This window comes from Candoia aspera, chromosome 3 (genome assembly GCF_035149785.1).
Source record: "Candoia aspera isolate rCanAsp1 chromosome 3, rCanAsp1.hap2, whole genome shotgun sequence".
In the NCBI taxonomy this organism is placed as follows: Eukaryota; Metazoa; Chordata; class Lepidosauria; order Squamata; family Boidae; genus Candoia; species Candoia aspera.
The window spans coordinates 160,127,742-160,151,529 of record NC_086155.1 but is presented as its reverse complement, the minus strand read 5'-3'; the positions used below and the strand labels follow the sequence as shown (position 1 = coordinate 160,151,529).

Sequence of the window (23,788 nt, the reverse complement as noted above, 5' to 3'; positions counted from 1 at the left end):
AGCTCTCAAAGATTTTGATGCAGTTTTAGTTGTAACGTGTATTCATATAAACACTACCTTGTGAGTGTTTTTGTGTGATGTATTCCATTCCTTATCTTTTCATTGTATGAGTGTTTTTCAAGAACAATTTGCTCTTTCAAGGAATATGTGTGTACACTTTGATTGAAAGCTCATAAAGACTCAAGGCTGTAACTTGAATCTGTAGGTATAAATGTTTCTTTCCTGTTTCATTTGCAAGTTGCTTTAGTACAGAAAAAGTGACTCCTGGCAGGAATAATAGTTCCATTAAATAAGGAATAAATATTCTCTTCTAACAACACAGTGCAGAAATGTCAGCCCCACCAGGTAGACCAGACCAGGAAAACAACTCCACAGGAAGGCTAAAACTACTTTTTTTATAGGCTATAATAAAAGAAACCTTACAAATTTGATTGTGCTGTACCTACACCTTCTCCCCCTTATAGTTAATTGAATTAGGGAGGTGTCTCTCTGAATCACTTCAGAATGTTACCTGAATGTTCTAGACTTTAAAAAATGTTTTACCCCTTGTTGCCTTGGCAACGGAGCTTGCATATCTTCGTCAAGGTCATCTTACTTACTCTGTACAAGAAAGAACTGGTATGGGAGGAAGCACAGTCCACAGTTTCCCTACATCTGCTTAAATGGATCTCAAAGGAGAAGGATAATGTTAATCTGGCATAATACAGTCATAATAAGCTCAAGATGAAGTGGCAATCAGGACATCGCTTCTTCATTTGCTCTCCATTACGGAAGTTTATCGCATGAATTGAAGCTAGCCATTAACTCTCAAAATTGCAGGATATCTGTTCTGTAGGAGGAAGTGTGACATACGCTGCCTTAAGCACCTGCAGGAAAGATGGACTATGTATTTAACTAGTTAATAAACAAATTGTTGTAATATATACTAAAATATTGTCTGGTATTAATGATAGGTTGTGGGATTTGTACTTTCCTGGATTCATCCGGATGGGCAACAGTTTTGCCCATTTTGGGAACTAAATGGGTGACAATGGTCATTCTGTTAGCAGAGTAGCAGAAATGGCAGAAAATTGGAAATTGATTAATGACAATCAATTAAACCGTGGGACAAGACGGATACAGGAAATGACAAGTCAGTTGACCTTTCATTAATTTGATGGAATATTCTAGAATAGATTATGAACATTTCGGGGGAAATGCCATGATTATTAAGAACTAGGTTGGGTTCATCTAAACACCATACCAGGGCAACCTTATTTCTCTCTTTTTTAAATAAAGTCAGTAATCATAGCCACACTGTGGACTTAGCATACTTTTGCTCTTACTCTGAATTAATGTATTTCCTCTCAAGTGACTTTGCTATAAAGCTAAATCTGTGTCAAAACTTCACCATTCTCAGAAAAACAGACATTTTCAACAGTGAAAGTGGTCATTTGTAAATACTGAAGACAGTCCTCCAATAAATATTTATTAGCATCCTGTATTTGGTTATCTTTGACTTGTATTTCTGCTTCTTCCAAGAAGGTGTATGTGTTCTTTTCTTCTTTTCCTTTTTAACCTGTTGAAAAGATATTGGAATTAAAATGCTCCTGAGAGCATTTGAAGCAGAAGCTTCAGACACTATGCCCTCAGCGAAGAACTATGAGGAAGATTTTGCAAAGAGAATGGAATTGTTAACAAGGTAGAGTGCTTTAAATAGTGCTCATTAAATTCATATCTTTGTCAAATGCAAGCACTTCTAGATAGCTGCAGTGGAAAAATTATGACAGGCACAAATCTCTGCAGGGTTACACCAGATATGCCCTCACCTCTTGCCCACGATTACCTCCTGAGAGACACCAAAAATTAATAAAGTGCAAACTGAGCTTTTTAAGACAAAGCTTGATTAAGGACTGGAGGCAGTTTCCCATGGATACAAGGCAGGTTTTGGGCAACATGAACAATTCACTATCCTTCCCCATCGCCAGTCTCTTGACCCCCTTTCATCATTTAGTTACATGTCAAAATGCTATATTCTGTGCTTCATTTATGAAGTCAATGTATTATGCAAATCTATCAAAACTATTCAAAAGTAATTAATAATCTCATCCCATCTTGATGGATGATGATAGGAGCCGATAACAGCATAATCCAACGTTAGCTGGAGGACTATAGGGTATTAATTAAAGCTCATTCCAGCTACAATGACTGAAAATATGCCAGAGTTACTGTATGCATCAGCATAACATTATGCTGACATAACTATCATGGTGCAGAGGCCATTTTCAAGAGGAATAAGAAATCAGAAGAAATATAAAATCTGAAAATGTGAGGGATTGCTTATAGCTTGGTCCAATCCATACTGTGGCAAAGATGGCAACCTGTGCCTTGTGGTGTGCATGCAACTCCTCCTCCACCACCACCATTCACTCCATTTGTGCTTTCCTGAACTTTGAGAGCAAGTTACAGAATTTTAGAGGCAAAATGACTAATTTGGGGCACTATGAGTTTGGTGATGGTGGTGGTGGTGGGGTCTCCAAAACAAGAGTAGAAATAGAGCAGAAGGCTTCTGGGGAGTAAACTAGTCTATTTTCCACCCTTGAATACTTCCCCAAATTGCCCAAAATCATGCTACCAAAATTCAGCTAATTTTCCACCAAATGTTGGTGGTAGTAAATCAGACTCTTCTAAGGGAAGGTTGGACAGAAAATGGGAAAAGTTTCCTTATTCTTCTTACCCTTAAACAATTAAATCTTCCCTCCCCCAGCCCCAAAATTGGCTCTGTCCCTTCCTGCCACATCACCCCATTCAGGTGACATCAGATGCAACTTTCCAGCTCCCCCTCCAGTCAGGGATCAAGCCACATTCCCCAGAGTTACCAATCCCTGGCTTCTAGCTTGGTCCACCTCTACCAAAACTTAAAATAATTGTCCCCCAGTACCTTCACCAATTCTACACCATATCCTCAGTAAATTATATGATTCTTCTCCTATGAACTATATGGTTATAAAGAGCCTACCCAGGTTTGTCCTAAGTAGCCATGTAATCATATAGATAAATAAATGGCCAGCCATTTTACTGTTCATGCAGTTGCAAGATTCATTGAGTCAAAATCACTATATATAAATTTCCTTTCAACAGTCATTTGCTTCACTGATGTGCCATAAAGGCTATCTCTGTATTTTTTTTATAAAAGAAATGCCCTTGATCCAAAACTTTTACCAGTAGTCTTCATATTGAAACTAAGATCATAGTAACAGAATCTATAAATCTCCCCTTTTAGAGAACAATCCAAAAATATAATTTAAAGTGAAGTGTTCTGACCTAGTGGTATCTGATAAAATTTTTCCATGGATACAAGGCAGGTTTTGGGCAAATTAGAAGTAGATCTCCATAAATTGTGGGGCGGGGGGTGCTTTCCTTTCTCCAGTTTGTTCTCTGAATGATGCTTAGACTGTTTTGGGAAGTGAAAGCCTCTTTACCATCAGTTCAAAAGCACCTATGCACCACCTGATTCAGATCAGAATAGATTCTTCTCAAAATGAATTCCAGTTGCAATAACTGGACCCCAACATAATATGCCTATTATCCATATGGATACACAAATGATGCACTAGCTCAGTCTAATAAATTCAGTCATTTGTTTTAACTCTATTTGAAATTCACTCTGTTTGGACACCTCGGGAATGAAGGAATTTTTATGCCACAATTGTTACTAAATCTTATATAGTGAGGTGAAAAGTTCAGCCAGTTTCTAAAGGTTCTGGGTCAGTGTTTCTCAACCTTGAGAACTTTAAAATGTGTCGACTTCAACTCCCAGAATTCCCCACACTGATCTAGACCTTCCCCTCCCAAGAACTCTGAAAAATGTTCCAATATGACCGTGGGTTATTTGACAGCTGGATGTGCTTTTATCATTAAGGAAGACAATTGCTACACAACAAGAGATGGTGGAGGTTTTATGATTCTTCTACTGTGTACAACTATTTACAGCAATTAGGAATGTCTGTTTACAACAGCCCCCTTCTCTCAGCTCTATCTCAAGGCTATTCACTAACAACAGCTAAGCTAACTTCCCGGCATTATGAGCCAGTTGAGTGAGAGTCCCTTTTTGCTTGTTTGATATTTTGTATTTTGCGTTTATACATTGTAAAATGTACATGGTGGGTTTTCGTCTGGGTTTTTTTTAATTGTTTGTTTTTTATGCTGTATGTCACCCAGAGTGTGAGGCACGTAGGGTCAGATATCTCAATAGCAATAATCCTCACTATAAGCCATTTAGGTTTTAGGAAGGAAAGTGTATTAAGATACAGTCCCTTGCCATTCAAAGACACAAGTGAATGAGATTCCCTGGATCCCTCCCTTAAACTCATCACGTCTTCCTGCCTTTCTTTTGAAATTGAATTTTTGCAACTGCTTTCGGTTTTACAACTCAGTTCCCAGGCTGCATTTTTCAGGTTGGTGTTGATTGTAGATAAGGCAATTGCCAAACAGTTCAGTTCCATCCCTGCTGTGTCTGCTGGCGATGTCTCTGTTCCCAAGCAGCAATCATTCTACCCCACTCCCTCCTGTACATTTCATGACAGAGGAGAAGAACCAGAAACATTTTATGGTTTCTGGGACAAGCCTCTGACACAGAGTCACATTGTTATTCATCTTAAAAATAAACAAGCAAGCTATCAGCTCCCCCTGTTTCTCCTCCTTCCTTTCCCTTTAGTTTCCTGGCCCCTGGAAGGAAAAGAGGGTGAAGAGGGCAGTGGAAGTTTACCCTGGCAGAAAAGAAGCAAAATCTCAGAGATGGATGACCTACACCTATAAGTTTCCATACTTATTTACCCATTAAACATCAGCAAACATCCAAAACAATTAAATGGCAAAGTGGGCCAACAAGCAGGCAAAAGCTTCCAAGCATCTTTCCAAAGCGGTGCATGTTCTGCACTGCTTGCTATATGGTAGCTACCTATATCTCCATTTCTCTCCTCTTTCTCTCTCCCATTCTCCTTCAAAAAGTCAGAGCAGCAGCATGTCCCGCAGCAACTGAAGTAAGGGGTTTATCCAGGGCTTTTGTCCCCAGCACCTACATTCAAGGCTTGACTAATGGGCATGCTACCTCCATCTGCTTCACAACGGCCCTGGCTAGCAGCCAGGTCAACTCCTCTGACCTTGTGACAGCACAGCTGCCCTCCAAGGCCATACCTGAGCTTCTCCTCCCCCTTTTTTATCTCTCCTTCTGCTGACTCACACCAGCACAACAGCAGCCAGGCCAGGCCACTAGAACCCACATGCCACAAAAACCAATGAACTAATAGTTACGCACATTTAAGCTGCCTTAACCTACGTAATGGAAGAAAGTTAAAACAAACTATTTCAATTTGGGTGCCAGGAAAATTACCTGGACATATCATGAAATCACCAGGAGTCAAATTTGACTTAAAGGAGACTTTACCTTTATCTTAATATCCACAAAGTCCTGTACTGTAAAAGGTAATAGGCCATTAAGGTTTCCATATCTCATCCACCTTTATTAATCATACAGTTAGTACCTGTCTTATGCATCTTTCCATCCTAGCTTCTTTTTCTTATTATTTTCTTTTTTCTTAACATGAAAAAAATACTCATAATACAGTAGAGAAAGCAAATTAATATGATCATCCACATAATTCACACATCTTTATATCACTGCAAAGCAAACAGACAGCAAAGGGAAATCTTATCAGTGGGGTGGGGTTATGTTAAGTACATATTGCATATCTCCTCGGTTTTCTGTTACTAGAATAAAAAGGGAATGGTGTGGGAAATCCATAATGAAATCAATTTTCATGGATGTTTAAAACTAAGAGATCCAGTCATATTTGGTTTGGCACGTAATACTGATAAAATTATCTATTTACTTAACTATATCCTGCCATATTTTAAAAAATAGCATTCTACCAAGCTTTAATTTTCAAATTCATTCAGATCTGAGGAACTTATGTCATGTATTTCATTATCTCTGCAACAAGAAAATTTCTGGTAAAATGGATGGTTCTTATTCCTACTATACTAATTATTGGGGAAACTGTTAAGCAGAGAATGTGTTTTCCTCAAAACAAATAACTTAATTTCCCAAGCTGCATCCTACTATGTCTACTTGCATTACTCAGAAGACTCAGAAGACATTAAGTTTCACAATGCATGGTGACTAATCCACCAGCCACTGACACACTCATTTCTCTGATGAGTTTCATTACTTGATATGTCAGCCATTTTTAGACCGAAATCCACCTTGATTCACATAATCTTGTCATCACTGTGCTGTTTATCATCATACATTTGATAGCTTAAAGAAGTTATGAATAAAAAATAAATCCTAATTTTGGATCAAATCTGAGCAGCCATTATGTATAAAATAGCCTAAATTTTCCTAACTACTTTCTAAAATTCAGGTAAAGTTCAGTATTTTCATACCCAGAATTAGATCAAAGCAATGAGTAATAGAGTACCTGCCACAGAAAATACATGGAAAATTCCTCCATTAAAACACTCACCTAAGAGAAGACTTTCAAATGAGTAGATGTTAGAACAAGAGGGGAAAAGAATCCAATTACCCTTGTATATGCTACCATTACTAGAAATAATATGTTCCCGAGAAAGTTCATGTCACTGTGAACTAATTCATTGGCAACACAGGGACCTTTTAAAGCAACTTCCAGCCTATTTAATTCAGGATTTTAGCATACTTCCAAACCAATAGGAAGCCTTTCCCCAGAGATAATTCTACATGAACACTAGAAGAATGTAACAAAGTAATCCCAGCATTGCTTTGTTTCACATGGAGGACTTAAGTTTTCTCAATACCTGGCCCCAAATTTTCATGATGTTAATGGAACCTGAAACCTAAAGAGTTTTCCCTCCATTATAAAATCTGTATCTATCATTTAAATGGCATTCTCAGCATTTCTGGAATTCACAAATAGAACAATTGCATAGTGAACAGCCATTGAAAAATACAAGGAAGATGAGGGGTGCACTTAGGAGAATCCTGAAGTTACAGAACTACACAAATATTTGAAAAACAGAATTGGGCAAAAGCATACACATACACACAGCCCCCACAAATAGCCTAGTGAAAACTGAATACGTTCAGCAGTTATGGACACTTAATAGATCAGAAGCAGGGGATGAAGTCTGCTAGCAGCCATATTGCCATATCAACAAACATCCAGTAAGTAAAAGTTGTATTCACTAGTTATGGCTGCAACCATACACACTTTATTTTAAAATACAGGTTATTTTGCTAGTCCCAGCAGGTGGTCCAGCAAGACCTAATAACAAAATTCTGTTACTATAACCTTATAATAAATGTAGTATTAGCATGCATGGCTTTGGTTTCCTAGTCTGGTCTACCTTGAAGGGCTGGCATCCATCTTGTAAATCTAAATGCAGTTCGCCATTCCCTCCCTTTATCTTCGTGAGAATTAGGGAGGGTCTTGTCTTAGACACTTACTCAGGTTGCAGTTCTGGCCCAGACTCATATTTCTTTTATCTGATCATTGTCTTGTTTGTGGCTCTTCCTCTTGTTTCTCAAGGTTATTCCTTCTGCCCATTACAGGTTCTGACCTGATTAGTACTTGGAAACAGCAGCATCCACAGGGAAAGGTCAAAAAAGGCAAAATAGCAAAGGCACTGTTGGGATGCAAGACCAACTGCTATAGTATGTTCATTGATGTCACACACATGTGCAAAAGGTATGGAGCTTGCATTGCTGCTTCAGCCATCTTGCCTTTATGACCCAATCCTGCAGATGCCAATGCTTGAATGGGAATCCATCAGGAAATCCCAGGTTTGTAGACTGGACTGGGAAGCTGAAAAAGCATCCTGGAAGAAGACAATAGCAAATTCTTCCATACTGTTGCCAAGAAAAGTACATGAATGCCTTCATGAAGTCATCATCCTATTTCTGAAGGCAGCATAGGCTGAATCAATGCACTGCTTTCTTGAGAGCATGCCAAAACAAATGAGGCCATTGGAATGATGAAAGAAAGAATTTAGAGTTTAAAAGTGTGCAGGCACAGCTAAGTCTTAACCAGCTGGCTGGTACTGCAGAACCTTTTTTTTTTCCAAAAAGCTAGAATCGTAGTAAATTAAGATACAACACAAGAATGCTTAATAGAAAAAGGAACTAGATAAGGCTGTCCATTATCCCCCCTATTATTCATATTAGTACTCGAAGTATTAACAGAAGATATTAGAAAAGACAATCAAATAGAAGGAATAAAGATAAAACAAGAAACATACAAACTAAGAGCATTTGTAGATGACCTAGTTATTATTTTGCAAAATCCGCAAACATCAATTGATTATTTATTAAAGAAACTACAAGAATATGAAGAATTAGCCAGTTTTAAAATAAATAAACAGAAAACGAAAATGGTAAATTTAAACATGTCACAAAACAATCAGATTATGTTAGAAAATAAATCAGGATTTAATAATGTTTAAAAAGTTAGATACTTAGGGATAGAAATTACAGCAAAGACTAGTGACTTGTTTCAAAATAACTATGTGAAAATATGGAAGGAAATTAAATAAGATCTATCGAGATGGGAAAATTTAAGTCTATCACTTATGGGACAAATTTCCACAGTCAAAATGAATATTTTGCCTAGGATACTATTTTTATTTCAAACCATTCCAATATTACTAACAGATAAAACCCTCAAAATATGGCAAAAAGATTTTTCAAAGTTTATCTGGCAAGGAAGAAAACCAAGAATAAAACTTAAATTACTACAGGATGCTAAAGAAAGAGGAGGTTTCGACCTACCTGATCTTAGGTTATATTATGAGGTATGTGGTTTATTATGGCTAAAAGAATGGATTACTTAAAAAAATTATAAGCTGTTAAATTTAGAAATATATGATCTAAAATTCAGATGGCATGGGTTTTTATGGTATAATAAACTTAAAGCAAATAAAGCGTTTAACAACCATTGCATCAGACGGTCTATTTTTAGAATCTGGGAAAAATACAAGCCTGTATTAACATCGAGTCTACCACTATGGATTTCCCCCCAAGAAGCCTTTGCAAGGCAAGAAAAGATAGAAAATCGTAAATGGTTAAAATATTCAGATTTATTAAAGTTTGAGAGGACTAAGTATACAATTAAAACTAGAGAAGAATTGGAAAAAGTTGGACATCTATGTCATTGTTTTATGTATATTCAATTAAAAGAGCAATTTAAATTAGATATGAAGAATTATAAATTTACAAAAGAACCATCTTGGTGGGATAATCAAGTTTATGCCAATAATGACCATATGATCTCTAGAACCTATAAAATATTATTACAAATGAGAATGACAAATATACAAATTAGAGATTGTATGACTAAATGGGAGAAAAAATTTGGATATGATATTGAATATGATTATTGGGAAAAGATGTGGATTAAGGGGTTAAAATTTACACTTAATTATAATTTGAAAGAATTTTTTTACAAAATGATGTTTAGGTGGTATATAACCCCAGATAAATTATTCAAAATGTTCAAAAATATATCAAATATTTGCTGGAAATGCAAAAAGGAAATAGGAACTCTATATCACATGTGGTGGACTTGTGTAAAAGCCAAGAAATTCTGGATATCTATACCTAATATTATTTGCAAAATGTTGGCAGTAGATATTGTCAAAGCACCGGAGTTATATTTATTGGGCTTTATGGACAAAGAATTAGAAAAAAAACCCACGGAAAACACTTATTATATTTGATCACTGCGGCCCGAATCATCTATGCTCCAAAATGGAAAGAAGAATATGTTCCATCAAAGAATGGACAATCAAATCTTTGGACTTAGCACAGATGACAAAAACATAGACGATTTTAAAAATGATTGGAAACCCTTTTTCAAATATATTGAATCGATGCAAAAGGTATTAATGGATATATAAAATGTAAATATTATATTAATTATATAATTTAAATAGAAATAGAGATGTTATATTATGGGATTAAGAAAAGAAGATAATATGTTAAGAGATAAGATCCACCGTTTAGATAGTTGGAAATCCTGTTTTTTTTTAACCTTTTTTTTTCTTTCTCTTTTCTATTTCTTTCGTTTCTTCTCTCTATAAGTACTAGTATTGTAATGTGTAATTGTGTTTATATGTAAGTTTATGTTTAAACTTTTTATCTAATAAAATTAGTAAAATAATAAAAAAAGAATGTTAAAAGGAATGCAATAACAAAATGAAGATTTTTTTTAAGAAACTCAGAAAAATCAAAGGAAATTTTACATCTCGGAAAGTTCAAGATAATAATGATATAGGTTTAATAGAGCAAATTTATTTATTTATCTATATACTATTAAAATTCTCATTGTGTTTATCTGTTTGTACCCTTAGGTTAGCTCAAATTGTGCATTATACCAAAACAGATTTTGAATCAAGGTACCTAAAATCTGCCAACTTAAAGAATGCATTAAAAATCCAGGACCCCTTACTCCTGTGGAATTGAAATTTCCATGATGTTCACCAGTTTTATTTGCAAAGTTGTGGCCATTGCAGCATCCCCATGGTCACGTGATCATGATTTCTGATGCTCCCTGCCAGCTTCCCACAAGCAAAGTCAATGGGGAAGCCAGCAGGAAGTCAGAAGTCACTCCCACTCCCACTGCTTTTTTGCCCACCTGCGGTCATTCTGTTTATCAATTTAGTTAAGTAAATATTGAGTTATTGTTGAAGTTCATTTGCCACTACGATTATTTTTCCATTTATGATATATACTCTTCTAAATGGTCTGGATCATACTGGATCTCTGTTCCTCCTGGTTCCTCATCATCTGAGTCAGGCGGAGTCTCTGGCTTGATCTCTCTCTGGGATTGCCTGCTCACTGCATCTAGAAACACTGGGTAAGGTACTTCATCACTTCCCCCTTCTGCAGTGCTATTGGTTAGAGGATTTTTATTTGGCTCTGTTTCATCTGTTGCTTTTGTTGGTAATCTATTTTGTAGGTAGGTAACTGTGATTTCTACTTCCGCCCATCTGTTACCCCCAACAGACGCTTGAATTGGCCCACACAGCTCAGTGTGTATTAGCTCCAAGGACTGTTTGCAGCAGGCCTAGTGGCCTTTCCTTGTATGCAGGTTTTGTGCTTTGCATCAGTCTTACCACAGTCCTTGACTTCCAAATCACTTGTCAATCTATTCTTCATTTGAAGAATTGCATTTGAATCTCTTTGTTCAAATTGTCTGTGCCACAGGGTGGTGCTGTCATCCCCCTTTCCTCAGTGACTAGCCATGCATGCCATGTCTGGCCTCTCAAAATTGAGAAAAATCAAACCTTGATCTAGGAATCCTGTTAAAAAAAACACCTCTTTGATCCATTATTTCACATTTGTTACCTTTAAATCAAAGAGTATGCCCCTTCTTCATGAGGGCAGATGTGCTAATCATGTTCATGCTCAAAACTGGAACATACAAAATGTTAGTTGCAATCATATTTCTCTGGGTGGTTCCATTTCCACATCTTAGGAGGGTGCGCCCCTCCCCTTTCACTGGGATTGTTCTTCCATCAGCCAAACCAATTTTTTCCTTTGAACCTGGGTTCAATTCAATAAAGAAATTTCGATCCTTGATCACATGCATACTGCAACCACTGTCTATTATAAAAGAAGAGCAACTTTTAATAATTGTTGAAAATGCAACAAGAGTTGTTTCTGGAGCCTTTTCTTTGTTGGTTTTCTGATCTGCCTTCCTGGCCCAACAATTTTTCTTTAAGTGCCCACTCTTTCCACAAAAATGGCACTTGATGGGTTTCTTTGTCTTTGAATCACTTTTCTGCTTCTGACCAGTATCTTTGCCCTAAGGCTTTGTAAAATAGCTTGCCTCATGATGGGCCTGCTTTGAATTTGTATAGGAGGCCTGCCTGCTATGCTCAGACTTTAATTGTTGAATTAGGTCTGAGAGGGGTTGTCTTGATTCATTATAGCTTGAATAACTCTGAGGGAGAGATCCAAATAAAAATCCAACTTGAATTCTATTATCCAAAATCACATCATTACAAGCAAGCTTGTGCAATAATTATTGAACTTTGGAAATATGTTCATCAATGTTTGCATCTGGCTGCAGCTTTACGTTGGATAACTCTCTAACCAAATTAACAACTTGGGAATCTCCTCCCTCCCCAAAGAGTTTGAACAATTCCTCCATCATTCCTTTTGCAGTTTCTCTGTGCTGGATCTGTACCAACATTGATCCATCTAAGGAATTCATAATTAGTCCTTGGAGTTTCAGATCATTGGCTACCCAGTTTGCATAGCCTCCTGAATCTGGACTAGGAGGATCTTCCTTCAAAATATTATACAGATTCAGAATCTTTGCCTGCCTCTCCACCCAATTTTTCCAGTAAAACTCTCCTGGCTTGAGTTTAAAAATCACCAGATTGTAAGGCAGGAGTACATTGGCCATTTTTGTCTAAGCAAAAGATTTAAAAATCACTTCAAAAAGAAAACAATTCTTCACTTTATGCTTAAGACTTTTTCCTTATGCAAGATAACCTCAGCAATTTACACTTAATATTATCTCAAAAACAACAATGCTCATGAAAAAACTAAACAAGCCAAAAAGAAAAAAAAATCTCTTTCTGTAAAAATCTGGGCCCATAACCCGATGAAGCCATTAGTGGACAGCTAGGACTGAATGGAGCAGAGCTTAACACAGCAGAGAAGCTGCACACAGAAAAAAGAATATTATCTATAATAGCTTTAATGAGCATTTTAGAGAAAAATAGGTTATTGATCTTACACACTTAGCCCTCCCAAGCATAAAGAATCACACACTTAGACAAAGTGGGTTTAAAGGTAAGTAAAAGAATATCTTACTCATTTTATTCAGTCCAGTTATATTTTCATTCAGAAAGAATGACTTCTTGTTCTTCTTTTGTCCCTAAACTTAATGAACTCTTAGCCCTATAGCTGCTAAGAGCTTGTGTGGAGAAAGGGGAAAAATCTCCTGAATTCTAGGCTGACCACATGGCCCAAAAATGGAGGGAGAGCAGCTTGCATGCTGCCTGCTCCCTTCCAGGATGGTGAAGGAGGAAGTGAAAAGAGAGGAAGTGGGAGTGGCAACAAACAGCTTCCTCAAAAGCACAAAGAGTTGCATCGTGGGACAAACTCATTTTACATGCTAATAAGGCATGCAGGATTTGCCAGGACCTCCAACAACATAGAATTCAAAGTATATGCAAAATGAATTATTAAATGGCTGAAAAGCCATTAAGAAGCTTAACAATTATTATGTTTCTGACATGCCCAGTCTGTCAGCAAATTGGGAGTAGTCTTTTTGGTTTATAATTAGCTGAATGAGCTTACCTCTGCCCTTCTGATTAGATACCAGAAGAGGATATGAATGTGCTTAAAGATTCTAGACCAAATTTTGGGATCTTATGAAACATCCTAAGTGACATTGTTTGGGAATCAGAAGATGGTGATCTGCAATAGGTACTCTCCCAAAGGGAGTGAGCAAATAAGTGCACACAGCTGTCTTAGGATTTAAATTTCTATAATTCTGTTTGAACATGTTTCTAACCTATACTGCTAGTCAATAAAACCCTTATATTTCCTATTCAGCTAATCTAATCTACATTAGCAGTATCTCTAGAAAAAGTTTCCGTAGGTTTCCATGACTTACCTATACAAGAAAAAACATCCTTTTTGTGCTTCCACCTTGTTACACTTTTTAGAGTGTAGAGCCTGCCTCACTCCTGATGTCGCAATGTATTGCTTGTCTTCTCATCTTGCACTGAAGGACAGAGATAGATTATTCCAAGATTTAGAAGATAAATGACTAGTTAGAATTACACTAAGTTAAAGTTTGTTTTATGTGTGTTGCAATGATTTTTATTTTCTCTGTATAATTTAAGGGCATTATATTTTATGTCAGTTTAAACCAAACCTTCAGGGAATCTGTGCGATTTATCTCTTAAAAATCAGTTTCTCTTTATTGGTAGCAGAGCAGCACCCTCTTGTGGTCTGCCATATTCTTATATTTATATATTCTATTAGACACTTTTCTTGTTCCATTAATTTGCAATTGCTTGATCTCCAGTTTAGTATATAGTATTGTAATTCTTCTTTTCTAACATTGTGTACCTACATTCTAATGTGGATAACTGTGTTTCTTTACAATTATATCTTTCTTTTTAATGAAATTTAATTTTATCTCTGCCCTGTGAGATTGGATGGAAGGGTTGATTGACGGTCATATTCCTCAATACTATATAGCCAGGACATGGCACTATAGAAAATATTGTATTGCTTTCATTTTCATTTTCACTCATTAATTTTTACAGCTGAAGAAGGTGCCTGTTTTTTTTTTAATCGAATTGGTGCCATCTTCCATATGTGTGGAGATAAAATGGGGAAAATTTTAGAATAATACATTTTTATATAGGAAGACCCTTTATGATTTCAGTATTATAATGAGGAATAAGAGGGGCTGAGAAGTTTATTTTCTTCTCCTGAGTAAGAGGAAAGGGAGGAAAAGTTGCAAGCAGAAAAATGGTTGGCAGTTGAACTTGGAGAACTGAGGAAAAAAACTAGTGAACTGAAAACTCCATCTAAGGAGAGTTTTTCCTTGACTGAAGGAAATTCTTACAAAGATGATTATTTTAGAGCAGGAACTCTGAACAGGAGGAATCTTAGATACATATCTAACTGCCCAGAGTCCCTCTTTTGGGAGAGATGGGCAGTAGCAAAATTTGAATAATAAATAAATACATATTGCTGTTAGGTTGGCTCTTTTACTGACTTTTGGTTATAAATATTCTTCTTGTTTAGAGGAATTGGAATCATGGACAAAAGCATCCATCCACTTCTGCTGAAGAAAGAGAAAAATGGAAACAACAAGCTGGAAAACAATGGGTAAGGCTCCCAAGCTCAGGGAAGAGTAATTGTTTAAAGTTAGAAATGCACTGGTAGGAAAGTTAAATAAGTAGAAGCAAAAGCTCTAACTGTAGGAGCAAAAACAGATTTGCTAAAGTGAGAAATTGTTCACAGCATGCCTCCAGTGAATAGAAGAAACAGCAATTTAGCAGTTCCGTGAAATAATTAAACGTAATTCATTTTTTTAAAAAAAATGTCATGTCCCCAAAACTGTTCAATACAATACATACAAGGGAAAATAGAAATGAGGCTGAAAAATAATATTTGCTTTATGTTCTGCCATTAGGCATTGATGATAGTCTAACAGAGATTGATATACAGATGCTTGGAAAAGGATCCAGGTATCTACCCTTTTCTACCCTTCCTTCTTTTGCATTGCTGGCCTTATCCACCTGAGTAAAGGAAAATCATTCCCAGATTATTGTCATGGGTGATTCAGGGAAATTAGGTATTTGTCTAACACTGCCTCTTATAAGTGTGCGTATGAATGATATGAGTGTGTGTGCAGGTATGCATGCATGCAAATATTTGCAAAGATTATGTGTACATGAATGAAGAAGTCAGGGGCTATATGCTAGGAAAGTTATTCTGCAAACTGCTGCCATGTACACTGCCCATAATCATACAGTTCCAGCTGGGTGGCCTTATAAATCTAGTTAATTAATTAATTAATTAATTAATTAAGCCTCTGGTGTGCTTGCTCAGAGGGCATCTGTAAGGGAACAAGGGAGGGCAAATTATGAAAGCAGCATTGTGCTACGGCGACACAAGACCCAGCCTTCTTGTACATGTGTCATGATGTTGCACTCTCATATCAAAGGGATGGACCTGGTGTTGTCATAGCATGATGCTGCTGCCATCATTTTGAAAAAACTCTCAGTTCTGCAGGGACCAAATCAAAGTTGGAAAAAAACAAATCACACTCTGAAGAAGCAAGCATTGCCATTTTTTAAATTACTCCTGTTCTCCTTTTTAAAGGAACAAGTTTAGGACATACCATTTAAGCAATAGGCAAGAAATATTTTTCCTCAGATTCAAAGACTCACCTATGCTATGTAGTAACACATCCAACAGTACGAAGAGTCAGGCTGACTGCAAAGTAACATGGACAAAAAGAGCTGACAGTCCTTTTCTAAAGCCTCAATTTAAAAAGTACATCTCAGTGACCATGGATAAAAAAAATAAAAGTATTAGATAGACTTTGTTACAATGAATGACCCAGCATTCATGGTTTATTGGGAAAAGGAGATAAAGAAGTGACTTAAAATGCAATCTATTAACTAGCCCAAGCCAATGGCTATGTTGAAGGCCAACAAATGAGAAACAGGGAAATAGCTGCACTGTGCAGATTTATTTCTTTGGTGGCAGTTCTGGGCACTCAGTAATCCGCTCATTGGGAACCGCTGGTCACAAACATTTTTCTCGGCAACAATCCATTGCAAACATAAAAAACAGCCATTACCTTTTCAGTGCTGACGAATGTCATCCATTCAGTCTGACAAATCATGCTATTCAATTTAATATTAGACTAGGCAACCCTGTGACACATTAGGTCATCCTTTGAGACCAAGGTAGTACAGTCTGATGTGACCAGAATGAACATTAAATTTTAGTCTGACCATATTTTTTCTCACCCCAATGCTGGATGGTCCTGTGATCATCTAAGAAGAGTATATATCATAAATTTAAAAATTATTGTAGTATCAAAAGAGCTGCAATAATAAGTCAATATTTACTTACCTAAACATCTAAATAGAATGACCATGGGAGGGCAAAACAGCAGTGGGAGCAGGAGCAGCTTCCGACTTCTAGCATCCCCATGACTTTGCTTGTGGGAAGCTGGCAGGGAGCATCAGAAATCATGATCACATGACCATGGGGACACTGAAATGGCCATAACTTTGCAAATAAAACTGGTCTGAACATCATAGAAATTTCAATTCCGCAGGAATAATGGGTCCCAGATTTTTTAGGCATTCTTTAAGTTAGCAGATTTTAGGTACCTTGATTCAAAAATTGTTGTGGTATAATGCATCATTTGAGCTAACCTGAGGGTACAAACAGACACACAGATAAATACAATGCGAGCCTGAGTAGTATATAGATGAATTGGAACAGCACCAATTACTTTCTCAGTAATGTGGTCGTTATTATTGCCTATACATTCAACACATTTCACAGTCTTTAGACTAAGTACTTTATGCTTGTTCTAGTTCTAAAGAAGAGCCTAGGAATCATGGAAGTATTGTCATGTTATGTAGAAAGTTCCATACAATATTTTTTTGCAGTTTCAATGGTATCAAGTCCAGTAAATTTAAAACTTCCAAATAATTGGTGAATCCCTTTTGTACTGCTCCAAGATTTCCAATTACTATTGTTATTATAGTTGACATTTTCTTCCAAAGCCTTTCAACTTCAACTTGCAAATTCTGATATTTTGTTACTTTTTCCTTTTGTTTTTTGTCAAGTTGCTTATCTCCTGCTATTGCCACATCTGTGAACCCCACTTTTTTTTCTTTTCAATCATAGTAAAATCATAGTTTTGTTGTGTTTCAGGTTCTGCTAAGCCTATGTTTCAAAATCCATCAAGATCTTGACCTCCTTATTTTCCAAGTCTTTTTCAGCTATGTGGCCCCAGTAGTTTTGGTAACACTAAAGCCAAATCTTTACATAAATTACAATCCACGTGTTTTGCAATTCTATCATGGCATTGCTTATACTCAGCTTGGGCAATACTACTACTAATACAGTGGTGGTGGTGGTGGTGGTGGTGGTGGTGGTGATGATTTTATAACCATGAAGCTAAGGTGTAATTCCATACTTACTTACTTATAATTTGATATAATATCCACTTCTATACAATGGGACTTTCTTCTGTGTAGACCTATAGGATTTTATTTATTTTGCCCATGAATTTATAGACCAATCAATGAACTCTAAGCATTATACAAGAACAACAGCTGAACAGTCAAATACAATATTATACAATAAAGACTAATAGAACATAAGATTACAATGAATAGGCATCACAGTAGAAATCAGATATCCCTGCGGCTGGGTACTCCCCAACTCTCACGTCCCAAAGGCTTTCTGGAATGGCCAAGTTTTTACAAGCTTTATGAGGATTGTGCTGTTTTCTCCTGTTCCTATTTTCAGTGGAGTTTTTATCATTGAGTTAGACTTATGCCCACTTAATATAAATTCTACTCTGCTGCTGATTCCAAAGTAAGTCTGCACAGGATTGAATTCTTTCTTAGCTGCTTGCCATTACTTCCACTGACTGCATTTTAATTTATTCTGTTGAATAGATATTCTGGTTATGCCAAACTTAATGGAATTTCCAAGGTTTTGTTTTGCAAAACTGATTTGCAGGTAGCTGTTCTTTGGATGAAATCATTTAATTGCTTCATTTGTCCATTCTGAAGCCTTTTTTTTCCCCCTGGCTAAAGATCCCTTACATAGATTTAGAAGAAATCACTGGGTAGCATCTAAGGATTTGGGATTGGGAGGAAAGTTTCCAGTTTAAACCCATACTAAAGGAAACTGTGAAAATAGTAATGCTCAGTGTATAGTTGTGTTCTTCGAGATCCTCTGACTCACATTCAACCCTTCTTTTATATCGTAGGCTTTTTTGACCAAACCATCAGGATCAGTCAAGAGCAGAGAAAAATTCTTTCTCCTTTGTGAAAGAAGAAATCTTTATACTGACATTTACTTCCAGCCTCTGTAGTGAAGAGACTACTATCATATTCATTTGAATGGCAGGGGCTATAAAATTCTTTCTTCTCTATTCCACAAAACTCTTGAGAGAGACAGACCGCAAAAGTAATAACCATCAAATAAAGACTCCAAAGTAACCTGATATTTAAAAAAAAAGTAATTCTCATTCTTCTGCAGCTACCTCAATGTTAAAATGATAAGAGATTCAAATGCTTAAGTGGCCACATGGCACAATTCTCAATATGACTGTATTTCAGATAAATGTCATCATACTCAGTTCATTGGGATGATGGAAAATGTATGGCCGCATAAAATTCCTTCCTGTTACTGGAATGAAAATGAACTTCTCTAGTGACATTAGAAAGCAGAAGGCCCGTGATTGATCCTGGTACCCTGATCAAGTTCTTTTTTATAAATTTTATTAAAGCTTTTAAAGAGAAGATAAAAACTAATACAGAATAAAGTAAAGAAAGAAAGAAAAAGAGAGAGAAAAAGACAAAGACAAAAGTGCAAGGGAAAAAAAGATAAAAAGAAATAGAAAGAAGCAGCTTCCAATTTCGTCTGCAGCAAATACAAGTATAATTACAAAGTTATTTCTTACTCTATAGTTACAAAAAAAAAGCTCACTTTATTCTATTATCTATTTTTTTTTCTAATCATCAAAACCACAAATCATAAATTCATGTTTTTCTGTTTTATGAAAGAACTTTATAAGGGGTTTCCAGTCAGCAGTAAACATAGATATTGTCTTTTCTCTAACCAAATAAATATTTTTATATAAGAATTTTATTAAGTTTCAAGCAAAGATAAAAGCTACAGAAATACAAAAAACTACAATAAAAAAAGGGAAAAACTTAAAAAGTGTAGAAATACAAGAATTTTTTTTTCAAAATTACAAAAAGAGGTGACTTCTGGCTTTTAACAGCAAGGATATACAACAATTTTCCATAATCAATCCCTTACTCTATATGAAACCAAAATCACATTATTTCTATAAATCATTCCATTGGCACATTATAAAAATCACTAAATTCAGTTGCTCCCTCCCCTTATATTAAAAGATACACACACACACACACTGGAGATATATATATATATATATATATATATATAGAGAGAGAGAGAGAGAGAGAGAGAGAGAGAGAGAGAGAGAATGTTTGTATGTGTGTGTGTGTGTGTATACACACACCCCTCCTAATCAACTGCCCCTCAAAGATAACATTTATTTAATTATTTCCTTCCTACTACTATTCTATACATTCCTGTCTACTATAATAAAGATCAAACTAAAAAACATAAATTGCCTGCCATTGTACTTGATAATGCAAAACCAGACATTTATTATTTTAATTATACCTTAATCCAAATTGTTAAAGATAAATGAAATCAGCCAAACCCTAAAAGCAATCCAGATAAATATTCTTAAACCCATATCCCACTTCAAAATAAACCAGAGCATTTACATATCCCCACAATCCGCAAGAGCTTTTTTCTTAAAAAAAATCAAACAGCCCAACTGACTCCCTCAAAAATTTCTCTTCAGGAGATCTCCCATACATAATAATCCCTTCTTTTCCATGGCGTTCCACCAGAAGATCAATTTCACTTATGGCTTGCAACTCGATCTCTCCCTTAAATTTCTTCAACTCAACTATCCGATCTTCATCCAGCATTTCAACAGAAGTCCCAATCTCACTCTTAGAAGAGACGTTTTCTGTCGCTGTTAAATTCCTCAGTTTCATCCACGACATCCCCAACCAAATGACACATTTTAGACCTCATATTTTCCACAATGTCCTGAATGACTTGCATAAAAACTTGGTAGGAATCAGAAAGAATCTGTTTAAAATCTTGTTGGAAGTCAGATAAAGTCTGTTTAAAATCCTCCATGTCTCAAGCAGTAGATTATGGTGCCCCCTAGGAGCTTAACCAGCAAAAGTTGAATATATGAAAGAATTCCAAAATGTGTTTACATAAGCAAAGGTGAGATATGCAGACAGTTCCCCAGGGAAAGTAGGAGCAGAAAACTGAAAGTTCAAAACAGCCAATTCAACATGTCAGAAAATGCTAATATCTTCAAATTTAGTACAAAAATAATAACAGGAAGACAATTATTTACTCTCAATCCTCCTTAATATTTGGATGGAAAACAAAGTCCAAAACTTAAAAAGAATTTTTTTTAAAAAATTGATCCCAAAAATAACGATAAGCACCAAGAGAACCCACTTCTCCTTGCTGTAGAAAGCCTCTCTTAGGGTATGTGTACTTAAAAGAAATATAAATTGGGTGATTTAGAAATGGGATGTCCAGTCTTAGGGTCCCTTTAAGGCTACAGCGCAGCTTGGAAATGCTGATGTCCCAGCCTCCCGGCTAGTTCTTACCAGTCGAGCACAAACACTATTTGAGATCTTCTGGCTGCATGCAGCTGTCCGGAGTATAGATGGGATGATTCCAGTTGTTTTCCTTTTTCTGGAAAAACAGTCCTGGGCTTTAGGAAAAACTTGCCTGAGCCCAAAAAAAACTGCTGTGTTGTCAGTTCTGCCCGCTGAGCCCACGGGCACAGCTGTTCAGTCTTCCATGTCCCCACTGGAAGTCCCCTCTAATCAAAAAATCAATTTAATGATCTGTGCAAGTTCCATTATCTTCACCAACCATTCCTCTGTTATGGGCAGTGTTGAACCTTTCCACTTTTAAGCATATAATAATCTTGCTGCAGTTGTCATATATAAAAATACCCTGATCAGGTTCTGAGGTGCTCTCCATTTAGCACTAAGTCCCACAGTTCTTGGGGACTCTGTCAATAAGAACATTTTTATTTTCTATTTCATCTTTAAGTTTTCAACAGTGGACAGCTTTTTAATATAGTTTATTTCAGAAAAAGTGTCTTTCTGTTTTGCTGTACAATCCATTACCATTGTAGTTGGTAGGCAGATAATTTCACAGAGCAAATTCATGGAAAATAATATACCAAAATACTCTGTGGAGGCAGTGTGCTCTTTCTAGATGCCAGGGACATCCATGGTGGGGGTGACTGTTTTTAAAAGCATTTCACATGCATTGCACACACAACTCACATGAAGAAAATGTGATCAGGGCTTGATCACATGGGCATGGCTTCCAGCTTGACTTTTTGGACACACACACATCATAATACCCTGCTGGATCCTCCATCATATTCCCACAGCTATCTGTAATGAGAAACAGAGATAGATGTGTTGAAGCTGTTGTCTTCCCTATGTTTCCGGGGAGATTTTATTATACAAAACCCACTTCATGATTCTTACTTATTTCTTAACTTCCACTTAACTCTTACCATTAAATCATACCATATAGCTATGTGTCTATGCCTACATGCATTATGTATGCAAATCCTAAATAGTCCTATGTACAGTTGTGTCATTTTTGTCTTACAGATATGATTGCCGGAGCTATAACTGATTCTTTAACCACTATTTAGCTACCTTGGAGTTAGTTGGCCCCTGTTGCTGGCTGGCATTCTTATATTATCAGCTTAACAGTGCCAGCTGCTATTCTGAACTGCTGCCCAGGCATTGGCTTTGCACAGTCCTTGGTTGGCAGGAGGGTGCGAAGGTCTTCTGGAAGTGGCCTGCCATTACCTGCTTCCTAGGGCTGAGAGAGAGTGACTGGCCCAAGGTCACCCAGTTGGCTTTGCACCCAAAGCAGATCTCCCAGTTTCTAGCCTGATGCCTTTACCACTACACATAACTGACTCTCATGTAAGTGCTTACACTGTACAAAATTATCATCCTTATATCCACTTCCTAATCAATTTTACAATCCTTGGGGGGGTGGGGAACCTCCCAGGCTTCAAAATCCCTCTTTAGGTAAATGTCCTTATCAGCAAACCCAATCTTAATCATGCCCCTTAGTTTCTAGTCAATTTCACAATCTCTGTAAATAACAACAACATGCCTGGCTTGAGTTTCCTGGCTCATATATGCAGTATGTACCAAAATATGCCTCTCAGCACTTGTACTTCAAAAAGCCATCAAACAGCAAATTACATATTTAATTACCATACAGCATAAACTGCAAAAACTGCTGGTTTTGTCTACCATTATGGATTTAGAAGTTACACTTTCTCTAGCCACAATCTGTGCTGGTATTTTGGGACAAGCTTAGACAGGGAAGGGATATGTCCAGGCAGATACTGATGACAGAGCTACACCGATCACTTTATATGGATGCCCTTGGTGAATTATACTTAATGCATGTGTAAAAGCAAGACAATTACATTTCTAAAAGAAAGAGAGTATGTGATTAATGGACTTTGTAATAGCAGAAAACATTTGCAGATAGTTTTAGAGAAGCAATCATCTTTAATTCAGATTGGGACCTCCCACAGCTCTGCACATCACCCACTAACATATCACTAATCTTTCTTTTTGGGTTTGAACAGGAAGGTTCAAATCAGCATTTATTTTACTTGGCAGCTTCTACTCAGACTGTTGCCCATCAACCAATTTTACAATTGATGAATCAGAGGATGAGAAACATCAAGAAAGTCACCAGGTGCTGGGAATGCTTGCAGAAATTCAGGTATCTTTTGGGAGCCTGTTTCCTGAGTTTTAATGCCATGGAGCCATGGAGCCTCTCTCTTCTACTGCAAGCTACTGTTGGAAGGAAATCTTACCAGGTCTGTTCCAAGCCAGAAATGGAAGTTCTTAGGCGATTGCTTGAACAGAGCTAATTTTATTTTCTAACAGCATGTACAGAGTCTGCTGGTTGGAGGTGGCCACACCTGTATTTCCCCCACAAGCCCTTTATATAGGAGAGCTTGGCTGTTGTTATGTAAAAGTCTACCCTAGTGCCTTAACCACTACACCAAACTGGCTCTCCTGTAAGTGCTTACACTGAATATATCCAATATCAGACCAGACCAACAAATTCTCTTTGTTGTTGATCCAGCAGACCAAACCTTTCTTGCTGTAAAGAAAGCTAGAAGTGTAGATTGATGGAAGGTAAACCCATCAAATAGGAAATATTTTGTTAGCTGAAATTATCTGATGCTGATTGGCACTATCTGATCACACTAGACTGTTATAAGAGATTTGTTTTTGAAATATTTTTATTTACATTTAATCTGTATTATTTTAATTTGTATTATTTTGCATTTTTATTGTTGTGAATCACCAGGAATTCTGG

The 23,788-nt window shown here is 36.6% G+C and overlaps 1 protein-coding gene across 1 annotated transcript in view; it reads right to left on the bottom strand.

Moving 5' to 3' along the window:
- The window catches only part of LPIN2 (lipin 2), a 573,775-nt gene that overhangs the window by 218,781 nt on the left and 331,206 nt on the right, over positions 1 to 23,788 (bottom strand). The gene's annotated exons all lie outside the window — the stretch shown is intronic.